The following is a 13,294-nucleotide window of genomic DNA, read 5'->3' on the forward strand; positions in this document are numbered from 1 at the left end:
GGCCCTTTCTGCAAATTTTGATACTTTCTTTCCTTCTTCCCTTCCTTCCTTCCTCCCTCCCTTCCTTCCTTCCTTCCCTCCTTCCTCCTTTCTTTCTCTCTTTCTCTTCCTTCCTTCCTTTCTTTTTCTTTTTTCTTTTGTAACAGCTTTACTGAGATAAAATTCTTATATCATACAATTTAAACATTGAAAGGGTACAATTCAATGTTTTTTAGTATATTCACAGAGTTATGCAACCATTACCACAATCAATTTTAAAACATTTCATCTCAGAAAGAAATCCTGTACCAGGTAGCTATCACTTCTGAATACCCCCAACTAGCCCCTGCCCTAAGGCCAATCTTAAGCAACCAGTAATCTACCTGCATATATATGTATAAACACACACACACACATTTTGCTTATTCTGGATATTTTATATAATATATGACATCACATAATAAGCAGTCTTTTGTGATTGGATTCTGTCACTTAGCATGTTTTCAAGGTTCATCCAGTGTTGTAGCATGCTAGCACTTCATTGCTTTCAATAGCCTAATAATATTCCATTGTATGGATATACCACATTTTATTCATCCACTCATCAGTTGTTGGACATTTAGATTGCTTCCAGTTTTGGGCTAATAGAAATAATGCTACTATGAAAATATTTTTGTGTGGACATTCGCTTTCATTTCTCTTGGATATATACCTAAGAGTGGAATTGCTAGGTCAGATGGTAATTTTATGTTTAACTTTTTGAGGAACTTCTAGACTGTTTTCCAAAGTGGCTGCATCATTTAAATACCCACTGACATTGTATGAGACTGCCAATTTTTCCACATCCTTTTCAATACTTGCTTTTACCTGACTTTTTTATTACAACCATCCTTTTGGGTGTGAAATGATATTTCATTGTGGTTTTGATTTGCATTTCCCTGATATTAATGATATTGAACATCTTTTCATGTGTGCACTGGCCATTTGGACATCTTTGGAGGAATGATATTCAGAAACCTTACCTATTTTTAATTGTATTATTTGTCTTTTTATTGTTGGGTGGTAAGAGTTCTTTATTTATTCTAGATATAGCCTCTCATCAGATATATGATGTGCAAATATTGTCTCCCCTTCTGTGGGATGTCTTTCGCTTTCTTGATAATATCCTTTGAAGCACAAAAGTTTTTTTATTTTAATGAAGTCCAATTAACGTGTTTTTCCTTTTTTTGCTTGTGCTTTGATTCATATCTAAAAACCCATTGCCAAATCTAACGTCAAGAAGATTTGCCCCTGTGCTTTCTTCTAAGAGTTGTCTAGTTTTGGCTCTAACATTTGTCTGATCCATTTTGAGTTAATTTATGTATGGTGTGAGTCAGGGGTCAACTACATTTTTTTTTGCATGCGGCTATCCCGTTATCGCAACACCATTTGTTGAAAAGACTATTCTTTCCCCACTAAGTGGTCTTGGCATCCTTGCAGAAAATTAATGGACTATAGATACATGGATTTATTTCTGGGATCTCAATTCTACCCATTGTAAGTTTATCTTTATGTCAGTGCCACACTGTCTGGATTACTGTTGCTTTGTAGTAGATTTTGAAATTGGAAGTGTGAGTCCTCCAACTTTGTTTTTCTTTTTCAAGATTGTTTTTGCTATTTGGAGTCCCTTGCATTTCCATACAAATTTTAGGATCAGTTTGCCAATTTCTACAAAGAAAACATCTGGGAGATTGATAAGGATTGCACTGCATGCATCTTAGATCAATTTGGTGAATATTACCATCAAAACAATAGGATCTTCTGATCCATGAACAGTGATGTTTTTCCATTTATTTAGATCTTTAATTTTTTCAAAAATATTTTATAGTTTTCTGAGTATATGTTTTTGATTTTTTTTGCTAAATTTATTCTTTTTTGACATTATTGAACATAGAATTCTTTCTTAATTTCATTTTCAGACTGTTCATTGCAAGTGCATGGCAATACAGTTGATTTTTTTTTTTTTTTTTGGTATACTGTATGGCGGGCGTCACATTTCATTCTTTTTCCAGCACCATTTGTTGAATTTTTGTTTGTTTTTTTGATTGTTTGTTTGTTTGCTTTGGGAATTGCACGGGCTAGGAATCTAACCTGGGTCTCCTGCACGGCCTAGTGAGAATTCTACCACTCAACTACCCTTGCACCCCCTACAACTGATATTTGTATGTTGATCTTGTACCTTGTAATCTTGATGAACTCATTTACCAGTTCTAATAATTTTTTGGTGGTTTCTTCATGACTTTCTATATACAGGATGATGTTATCTGTGAATAGAGACAGTCGTACTTCTTACTTTTCCAATGTGGATGCCATTTATTTCATTACTTTGCCCCTGTCACTCTTAATCTCTTACCCCACATTATTTTTTTCCTAGCCTTTTTACCATTACTCACTATATTGTATGTTCACCTGTTCATAATTGCCCTTAAGAGTATGCAAGCTTTCTTCATTCTCTTTACTGCCTCCCCAGAGCCTAGAAGAGAGCAGGGCACACAGTAAACTATCAATAAATACTTAGGTTCTCTGCTAACTCTCAAAATCCCCCAAAGGGATATCTCCCTGATCCTGGCAAGCTCCCAGCATCCAGCTCTGCCCAAGACTGAGGCCAGAGCTGAGTGGGAGCATTCAGTGCATCCAGATCCACGGACAGGAGGCACGTATGCTTGGGAATCAGCACAAGGCTTTGCAAAAAAAAAAAAAAAATCCTTGCCATCTCTAACTACTCACAGCAAATCAACCTGCATTCCAAGGCTCCAAGATGGGGGTCTACAAGATACCTTCCTGTTTCTCTGTCCTTAGTCATTGAATCTTTTCCAGCACCTGACAGCCTAGAGCAGAGGGACCTCTTGTGGACACCAAAACAGTGGCAGGAGATAAGGAGCCTTTACAATATGACACTGTGGCAAGAGTCCCGGGGTTGAGGACACATTGAAGAGTTGTCACAGTCATTGCATTGGACATACTCCAAACCACACAAAGACCTGTCCACATGCCATCTCCTTCCCTCCTGCCAACAATCTCTCTCTGGCAAGTGTTTCTGTCACTTCACCTGCACCATCCTTTGTTAGTATAAAAAAAAGATTGCTAATCAGAGCAATGAAGAGTGAAAGATGGGGCTTCCATATGGATATGGAAGAACCAGTGAAGAGGTAGTCAGGAACGAAGAGTGAGTGGTTCGGGCCTGATGATGCAAAGGAAGGGGCTGCCTGGGGAGAGGAGCTGTTGCCTAAATTGCATCTCCTCTCTCCCACACACCCAAGTCAGGGCAACTGAGGGAGAGGAAAGTTAAACGGAGTCTTTTGAATACATCCTCGTTTGAAAAAGAAAACGAGCCCTTTCATGTATTCGACAAAGCAAAGTCAAGATTATCAAGCAAATTTAGGAGAGATATTTTCAGATATTTAAGGTGTGATATATAATTGTTCTCTCCAAAGACTCTAGCTTCATTTGTTCTAGAATAAGTCTGGGAAAATGAACTCTCCATGCCAATTATAAGAAAAAGAAAGATGAAATGAAAACTGTGCCCAAGGAAGTGGAGGAAAACAAGAATGGACTGAATACATGTGAGGAGACCTATCAGATCATTTTTGTATATTGATGGATTTGATCTATTGTACAGATGCTTTGGCAATTGAATTATAGAATACAATGTTGTGATCTTAAAATTTTAAAATCAAAAATACTCGGTGAGCTATACTGCTTAAGTTGTCAGCTTCAAATTCCATGATTAAGAGAAGAGATCTAAAATATTAGCCAATGCACATAGTGTTTTATAAGCACTAGGTACTATTCATTTAATCTTCACATAATCCTCAGAGAAAGATACAATTATTAATTCCATTTTGCAGATGAGGAGATGGAGGCAAGACGTATTGTGAATACATTGCTCAAAGCCTAACATCTAATCTGACAGAGTTTAAATTTGGACTTGGGCCATTTAACTTGAGTCTGGCTTACAGTGAGAATCTATTGGCTATGCTGTTATCGTTTATGATGTTTCCTACCCAATCTGAAAACTCTAAGTGTGCAGACAGTGTCCATTTTCAAACAGAAAATTGTCAACCAAACAAATGTCTTGGTTTATAGGCTGCTGAGAATTTACTCACAAGATATACTCATACATAGACTTATACACACACACACATACATACAAATATGGTCATTAAAGGATTTTTTTTCTTTGCGGCAATAGCCAAAATCTGAAGAGAACATGAAGATTTATCAATAAAGGATTAGTTAAGTAAATAATGATCTATCTATAAAATAGCCTACAGCACTAAAAAAGACAAGGAATATTGGTATATGAGCAACAATTTGAATATATAAGCACTAAAACCATAAAACTTTGACATTATCAAAAAAATGAAAGGACAACCTACAAAATGGGGAAAATATTTGGAAATCAAACATTTGATAAATGTTTAATGTGCAGAATATATGAAGGACTCCTCCAACTCAAACACAAAAGAACAAAACAGTTAAAAAATGGACAAAGGACTTGAACAGATATTTCTCCAAAGATATACAAATGGACGATAAACACATGAAAAGATGCTCAGCATCATTAGCCATTAGGGAAATGCAAATCAAAACCATAATGACATACTACTTCACACCGATTAGGATGGCTATTATTAAAAAATGGAAAATAACAAGTGTTAGCATCCAGTTGTCATCTGCATCCAGCTGTATCTGTATGGATAAGAAAACACTGGAACCTTTTGTATTGCTGGAAGGAATGTAAAATGGTGCAGCTTCTATGGAAAACTGTTTGGCAGTTTCTCAAAATGTTATATACGGAAGTACCATGTGACCTGGCAATTCCACTCCTAGGTATATGCATCCAAAAATTGAAAGCAGGGACTCAAACAGATACCTGTACACCCATGTTCATAGCAGCATTATTCCTGAAAGCCAAGAGGTAGAAAATAACTGTGACTATCAGCAAACAAATGGGTAAACAAGTTTGTCCATACAACGAAAAATTATTTATCAGTAAAAAGGAGTGAAGTTCTGATGCTATGCCATGGATGAACCTTGACAACATTATGCTAAGTGAAATAAACCAGACACAAAAGACAAATATATTATGATTCCACTTACATGAAATATCTAGAAGAAACAAATTCATAGAGACAGAAAGTAGATTAGAGATTACCAGTGGCTTGGGGGAGGGGAATGGGGAGTTTCTGCTTCATGGGTAGGGAGTTTCTGTTTTGAGTGATGAAAAAGTTTTGGTGATATATGGTGTTGATTGTGACAGAACAATGTAAATTTAATTAATGTCACTGAATTGTATTTACGTTAAGTTATTTAAAATACTTAAATTATTTGATTACTAAATTAATGCCACTTAAATGGTTAAAATGATAAATTTTATTATATATAGTACCACAAAGAAAAATAAATAAATAAATGTATAATTAAAAAAAGGTGGTGAATGATGAAGTAGAAACTTTTGAAGATGCAGAAAATGCATACGTATGATCCCATTAGTATAAATAGTAAAAAATGTGCATTTATTTTTCTGAAAGGATATAGAAGAATGTAACTGGTTAACATTGCAGTTATTAAGATAAAGGAGAGGAGGCAATTCCGTCTGATTTCATATCTTTCTGAACAATTTATATTTGCACAATTTACTTTTATTTTATAAACTGTTTCATAAAAAATTAAGGAAATTCATAGAAGTTGTGAGTGGTTAGAGGGCAATATAATCATTTATCATCTGCATCCAGCTAGCTACTTCTAGGTATTTCATGTAAGTGGAATAAAAAAATAATATTTTATTATTAATAAATAAAATTAATGTTTTTATTAATATCCCATCAGAAGGGCTTAAACACAGAGTTACTAATGCTTAAATTTACGTGAGAACTCAAGTGACTAAGTAGGTATGTAAAAGTTCCTAAATAAATAACCCAGGTCCCTGTAAATTTCATATCTCATCAGAGAAGAGAGTTTTATTGAATGTGATTTGTATAAAAACAACATTAGACTCAATACCCATGACATTTGTTTCCTGGAATTTATTTCATATTATCTTGTTTTGAAGAACAGGTAGTCCTGTAATTTCAGACTGTCCTTCTGAGAACATATTATTCTGGTCTCCCCTTTCTTCATGACCATGGAAATTTCTCCATAACCTTTTATGGGTTTTGTTTTGTCTTTGCTTATGTCGTCAGAAAGTGAGATGGAACGTAAAAACGCACATAGAGTATGCCAAACATTGTAAACTATGTATGTCAAGCTTAAAGATAAAAGAGGCAAGTAACTAGCAGAGAATATTGCCATTTATTAATTTTACTTTGATTGTCCCAATCTTTTTATGAAAATATTCACTGAGCCTGAGTCCCTGCAATGTCATCCCTGCCTCAGGGATTTTAGGATCTCCTAGGCCAAGGAATCTCAACCTCTGGGAGGAACTTTGGAGATCATCTGATTTCCAGGCCATTGAGGGACCAAGCAGATGAGTAAACAGTGACGTTAGCCAGGTGGGGAATGAATCTGGGTAGAGTATGTCCCATCTAAAGAAAACTACTGCGTCTTAACTCCAGCCCACTATTGCCTTCTAGGACCCAGTGTGGCAAGAATGTCTCTTTCAATTTCTCAAGAGCAGCTGGAAATCTAGATTTCTATGTAAATGATCCCAATTTTTGAATGTTGGTAAGTAATTAAAAATTTTTTTAAAGAGTAAGAGGGCCAAACAAGGCATGTCTCAAGTTAACTGAGATGTGAACGTGAATAGAATCCAGCTGTCTTAGCTTGCCAGGGCTGCTGTGAAAACGTACCACAGGCTAGTTGGCTTAAACAACAGAAATTTATTGCCTCACAGTTTTGGAAGCTCAAAGCCCAAAATCAAGGTGTCAGCAGGGTCACCTGAAGTCTAGCATTCTGGTGGTTACTTGCTGGCAATTGATAACTCAATCTCTGCCTCTGCCATATAGCCCTCTGCCTCCTACCTAGTCTTTCTCCTTGAGGGTGAGTGCTGAAGTCACCCTCAAGTAAGCAGTCACTCAGGACACAAATATCTTCACCTTTTGTTTTCCCACCTAGAAAGTTCTAACCACATAGCTCTTCTTCAGTACTTACTGTCATCAGTTTTGCAATCGTGTTCCCTCCAGGTTTGTGACCATCCAGCCAAATCATTGGCCATAGTCCACAAATCAGTATTCAAACCCACCTCTGGCCATTTCTCCTTCTGAGCAAATTGAACAACCAGGTGGACTGTTTGAAGTTCTGCTGTATGGGAGAATTTCCCTTTACCACTGTGCTTAGGGATGTCCCCAAAATGGGCTGAAGTGTTGCAGCTGTCCACTTTCAGGTGATCCCTGAATATCATGCAGATTATGTGTAAACCAGGCCTGAGTTTTCTCTTTCTCGGTCAGTGATCATAAGGAACTCCCCTAGAGCCCATGGCTACAGGCTGGGAGAGAGAAGGGAATGCAGCAGACATTGGAGTCATGAGCATTTGGGTCACTTCTTCGTGTAACTTATTTGTGCTTTTAGGTCCTGCTTGAGCACAGTCTCGTATGTGCCATTTCCATTTGATGACAGAGTACTGCTGGACATGTCCACCATATGGCTTGGTGGGTCAGACAACATGCAGCTCATGATGAACAGCTCATCTTACCAGCTGGAAACTCCAATAAAGGTGATGCTGAAATCCTTTGTCCAAATTCCCCAGGGGAAGCACACACTGGCTGGAAATAATGGCAAAGCCAACGTTGAAGTGGAAGTAGAAATTCTGACCTTTGAAACCCTCAGTTCTGGCTTATAATTAGATAGAGATTACTACTGATTGGATAAAGCGATGACTCACATTGCTGAGGACAATCTCCTTTGGTAATTGTAGATGCAATCAACTGGTGCAAATCCCATCTACAGAATGCCTTCACAGTAGCAGGGAGGCCAGTGTTATACCAAACAACTGGACACCATAACCTAGCCAAGCTGACACATGACATTAACATCACACCCACTCTCTTCATTTTCTAGAAGAGGGAAGTGATATCACTCTCCAGGGGTCACAGGGATGGTTTGGAGGAGGAACAGGGACCAGATATTGTTCAACTTCCCTCCTGTCCTCTTTCCTCAGCCTTACAGTCAGTCTAAAAAAGCAGCAAATTCTAGACAAGCATATGACTAGTTTTCCCTACGTGTCTGTAAGCCTTCAACCTGCTGGGCTGCACCTTAGCTACAAATAGAAGAAGTGCCCATGATCCTGCTGACAGGATACACCCACTCTCCACTTAATTCCAGCTGGAGTCTAGCTCTTGCCTTTTTGGGTGGATATGGGAAAGGAAAAGAAAGGTTGGAAATTTTACCCTCAGACAGCTTGCGGGAGGAATGGCAAAGTCTGCACTTTCTGGTAGATACTTTTTTAAAGTCACTAATTATGAATGTGGCATTTGCTCCGGAAGATGTTTCACTCAACTTCCCAGAAAGCAGATACAGGGACACCACACCCTGCTCCACAGCTACTTGACTGTATGGGACTTTGCCCAAGACCTCCTGTTTCTCATGTCATGAGAAGATCTGAACCTGTTGGCAAGAGCTTGGATTCTGGAGCCAGATTGCCTGGGTTCAAATCCACCTCTTGGAATTTAGTAGCTGTGTGATCTTGGGCAAAGTGGGGGACTTTGCTGGGCCTCCATCTTCTCATCTTTCAAATGGAGACAATATCTGCACCTCTCTTCTAAGATTGTTTGTGAGGCTTAAATGTGTTAATATCTATAAAGCACCATGGATATCAACTGCAACTTGGGACTACGTGGGGAGCATTCAAATTTTACTGATTGTTGGGTCTTATCCTCCCAGAGATTCTGGTTTAACTGGTCAGAGGTACAGCCTGGGCATTGGAGTGTATTAAGACTCCCCAGATGATTCTAATGTGCAGCCAAGACTGAAGACCTCTGCTATAAATTTGATTAAATAAAATGATAGTTTCTCTTGAGTGACTGATTTTTAAGAAAATTTCATTTATGCGCATATTTTGTAAACTTTTTGTGAAATTCCCCAAATGGCCATCTTTTAGAAGCATTCAGAGCAGAAGGCCCACATTGGACAAATTTGCAAAGATGACATATTTCTTTGAGACTTCCCATCTCCTCCATCTCTAGCTTCAAGATAATCAGGCAGCCCCTGAAAGTGAAAGATTCAGCCAGGAATGAAAGATGCCTATTAAGGGTAATAGGTATGTATTTTGAAAAGTGGGATTGATGAATCCAAATGATCTTTAATTAATGGAATGTGCCTGTGGAGGTGTGTGAGATGTGTGTGCATGGGGGGGGGGGTGCATATTGGAGAGTTGGGGGAGCATGTCTCCTCTGTCTCCTTATACTTTGCCAATTCCAATGACCAAGAACAATGGAAGAACAGGGCCTCTAGGGTGGTGCCCCAGCATCAAAGCTGGTACCTCTGAAAGGCGTCTTGAGGTGCTGACAATTGAGTTTGAAAACTGCTGATAAAGTAATTGGGTGTGTATGTCCTACAAATATGAAACAGTTTAGGGTATGCAGGTAGTTAGTGGTAGAATGCTTGCCTTCCATGCAGGAGGCTGGGGTTCAATTCCCAGAATATCCACCCAAACAAACAAAGAAACAAAAAACCAGTATGCTCTCAAGATAAATTTTATTTTACTCAATCAAAGAAGCCTTGTTGTAAGTAACCTGTCCCAACATCTTCAGTTTTGTTGGTGATGAGAAATCCTGATCTCACTAGAGACAGGGGGACAAATGTGGCCGGGTTGGGTAAGACTTCCATGTGACAGGAGGTCTGCTCTGAAATGGGAAGTTTTCTGAGGAAGGCTTCTAAACCAACTGAAACCTTGAGGAGGGAGTGGCAGCATCTGGGCTTTGAAGCACAGATTCACCAAGTTCCTTTGTTAGCATGGTTTCTGGTATTTTTTCATAAACCTCCCTGCTTCCCTTGGGCTTGGCACCTGTTGGTAAGCACCCTACTGGGGGCTTCTGTTTTTATAATAGGAATTTGAATCCAAAGCTGCTGTGGCAATTCTGGAATTTATCACTAAAAAAAGGAGAAACTTAGTTGACCAAAGATAGATTCTTTCTTCCTACATCTCCAAGCTGAAGCACCATGAATGTCCCTGTACTTTAGCCATGGCTGTGGGGCTTGTTCTGACCACCAGCCACCACCATTTCCTTTCTCTAGTCCTGGGTTGTCAAGATTTCTGGCATCACATGGAAAACAATGAAGACAGTAAGAGCTAATGCTTGTATAATGGTGACTATCCTAAGCCCTAAGCCATCCCCATGAGCTAACAGGCCCATTGCTCACAACAATCCTATGAAGTAGGGACCATTATTAGACCCATTTTTCAAATGAGGAAACTGAAATAAGGCCTAGAGAAGGTAAGTGATATGTCCAAAGTCACTCGGGTAGAAATTGGCAGAGCTTGGATTTGAATCCAGCCAGTCCCAGCTATCCTGCCTTCTCAGGGAGGTACAACAAACCTCTAATGGAATATTATATGGTTATGGACACTATTTCAAAAGCCTAAGTCCCCTTTACATGACTCTAATAAGCCCCACCCTTCTGTCACATCCCTCTCAGCTACTCCGCTAGTGAGAACATCTAAGCTGTTTCCCAGGAGATCCCTCAATCACCCACTTTACCACATTACCCTCACCACCCACTCATACTTGCTCTTTCTCTTGTGTTTCAGGGAGCAAAGTTTTCCAAGAAAGCATTTCAGCTGTGCTTTAAATCACTTCTATCATTCCTCCTTTGCCTTTGAGAAGCAACACCGCCTAACTTTTGCATATTGCATTTATCCCTCTCTTTCCCTGATGCCCACTAAAGTGTAGGCATCTTATTGGGCAGAGTTTGGTTTCAGGGCCAGGCTGTCTGGGTTTGAATTCTAGACCTGGGTTTTTGGCTGTTTAATCTTGGGTAACTGACTCAACCTCTCTGTGCCATCAGTAAATTGAGGTAACAAGAGAACCTGTCCAATGGAGTTACTATGACAATTAAGCGAATTGATCAAAAAAAGGTGTTTAGGCCAGTGCTGGCCACTGAAGTCCAATGTTTTCATCTAATATCTCTGCTTTAAAAACCAATAATACTATTTGTATCTCTTCTATTTGAGATAAATTTCACCCCAGAAATCAGATCACTCTCAAAATCCTTAAAATTTGTCAATGACTCCCCAGCTCCTACCCAATAAGAGGGGACCACCTTAGCTTGGAGTTCAAGGCATGGCACTTAGTCTATCTGGAATTCTTCCTCCCTCCTTCTCTGCCTGAACAAACACTACCATCCCCTGAAGCCAGATTCCATGACACCTCTGGCAAGAAGTTATTCTGATCACCCCCTCAGAAGGCGCTGCTTCCTTATTGGGACCCTTTGCCTCTACCACTCTCTAGCACTGTTCGAACACAGCCATCTATGATGTGCCTGTCTTCCCTTGTCTATCACCCACTAGATTTCTTCTCCCCATGCAATTATTTCCATAGGCAGACCACGTCAGGTGTTCACTAGGGGCTAACCATGCAGGTATATGTATCGGCTCAGTCATTCCCCATGAAAGCCCTGGGAGTTACAATCCTTATTTTAGAGAGGAAGCCTAAAGAGGTCCATAAATAACCCAAAGGCATATAACCAGTGAGTGGCAGAGCCTAGCTTGAAGCCAGGTCTGGCTGACACAGAGGTTACACCAAACCCACTATACCACATGTTGCTTAACTGACTTTGTTTTCCCAGCCCAAACACAAAGAAAGTATGCTGCTTAGCACTTCAGCAGGAGCTTAGAAACAATAAATTAGTCATAATAATAACAGCTACTTAAGTGCCTTCTCTGCATCTGGCACCTTTCTAAATATTTTACATCTATTAACCAAATACAATCCTCACAACAAGCATTTGAAATAGGTATAATTATTATCCTCCATTTCATAGATGAGGAAATTGAAGCTCTGAGTGACTCAGTAGCTTGCCCAGAGTCACACAGCTCTAGAGCTGGGATGCAAACTCAGGTCTGTCCCAGAGTACACGCTCTTAAGCCCCATGCCACCTCCCAGCACATCTTTTGTGGATGAATGGATTTAAAGGGGAAAAGAAGACAAGAAAGAACCCTATCACTGGATACTACAAGCTAATAAACTTGTGTTTTGTAGACACCCCCGACTAGATGATGGGAACCATGGCATCGAGTCACAGGTTCTGTTATGAGGACAGGCTGGTTAGGAGATGAAGGAGGGTGCCAACAGCCACAGGGAACCTGGAAAAGAGCAAAAAAATCCCAGGCAGCCTCTTCCTGCCACAGCGACCTGGGTATCCCACCCTCAAAGCCACAGAGACTTATTCAGGTGACCCTGGACCCTCAGATGATCTGGTCTGACCTCCTCAGGAGGAAATCAAGAAGGGCCTGCCAGGTCCCAGGGCTGCACTCATCTCAGGCTCCGTGCTGCGAACAGGAGCACAGCCTCCTTCTCAGTGTCACAGTGAATTCTGTGGACACAAGCCACTGTGCCTACAGAGACAAACGCCCTCACATCCTCCAGGTACCTGCCCAAGGCCTGTGGCATCGAGGTCACCACTTGGCAGGGCTAGCTGAACACCTCTTTGGGGGGCTGTTCAGAAATGCAGCAAATGTGCAGATAGAGGGGAATGGAGGAATAAACAGAGACCCTCACTTTCTGAGTGCTTGCTCTGGACTCCTTAATTCAGACAAATACTTATAGTCCTATTTATCTCATTGAAATGCATGAAAACTGTTTGCTTTGGTGATGCCAAAACATCTTGGCCTTTCCTTATCAGAATACTTATCCCTCTTCACTGTAATTGCTCTTGGTCTGGCCAGTCACCAAATGGTAAGCTACATGAGGACAAAAATCCTGCCTGCTTATTCACCATTATGACCCCAGGACTCTCCACAGAGCCCAGAACATGTTCAAATATATGTTGAGTAGATAAATGAGCAAATGAACAAGTGATCCTGTCAACAGAGGTAGTCAACAGTGCTGATATCTGCCTTCCTCTGAAATTCTTAGTTCCCAAATGGTCAGGTGGACTTGCATGACTTGTTCTGGCCAATGAGTTGTAAATGGAAATGACATGTTACTTCTGGTCCAGGGCACTTAATTGCTAGTACAAACCCTAAGAGATCCCTTCTTCTGCCATGGAGGTTGGCAGTTTTCCAGATGGTAGGTGCTCTGCCAACCTGGAACCTATGTTGAACATGTAGTATGTGTGAGAAATAAAGCTTTGCTGTTTTAAGCCACTGAGATTTGGGGATTTGTTATGCAGCAAAACT

The 13,294-nt window shown here is 40.0% G+C and overlaps 1 protein-coding gene across 1 annotated transcript in view; it reads left to right on the plus strand.

The window, feature by feature from the left end:
• The window catches only part of LOC143656862 (uncharacterized), a 66,702-nt gene extending 58,149 nt beyond the window's left edge, over positions 1-8,553 (plus strand). Inside the window, exons 6-7 of the mRNA XM_077128634.1 lie at positions 6,594-6,684; positions 7,528-8,553. The gene's annotated coding sequence lies outside the window, so the exon portion shown is untranslated. The remainder of the gene's footprint in view (positions 1-6,593; positions 6,685-7,527) is intronic.
• Positions 8,554-13,294: the final 4,741 nt, after the last annotated feature.

This window comes from Tamandua tetradactyla, chromosome 15 (genome assembly GCF_023851605.1).
Source record: "Tamandua tetradactyla isolate mTamTet1 chromosome 15, mTamTet1.pri, whole genome shotgun sequence".
Lineage (NCBI taxonomy): Eukaryota > Metazoa > Chordata > Mammalia > Pilosa > Myrmecophagidae > Tamandua > Tamandua tetradactyla.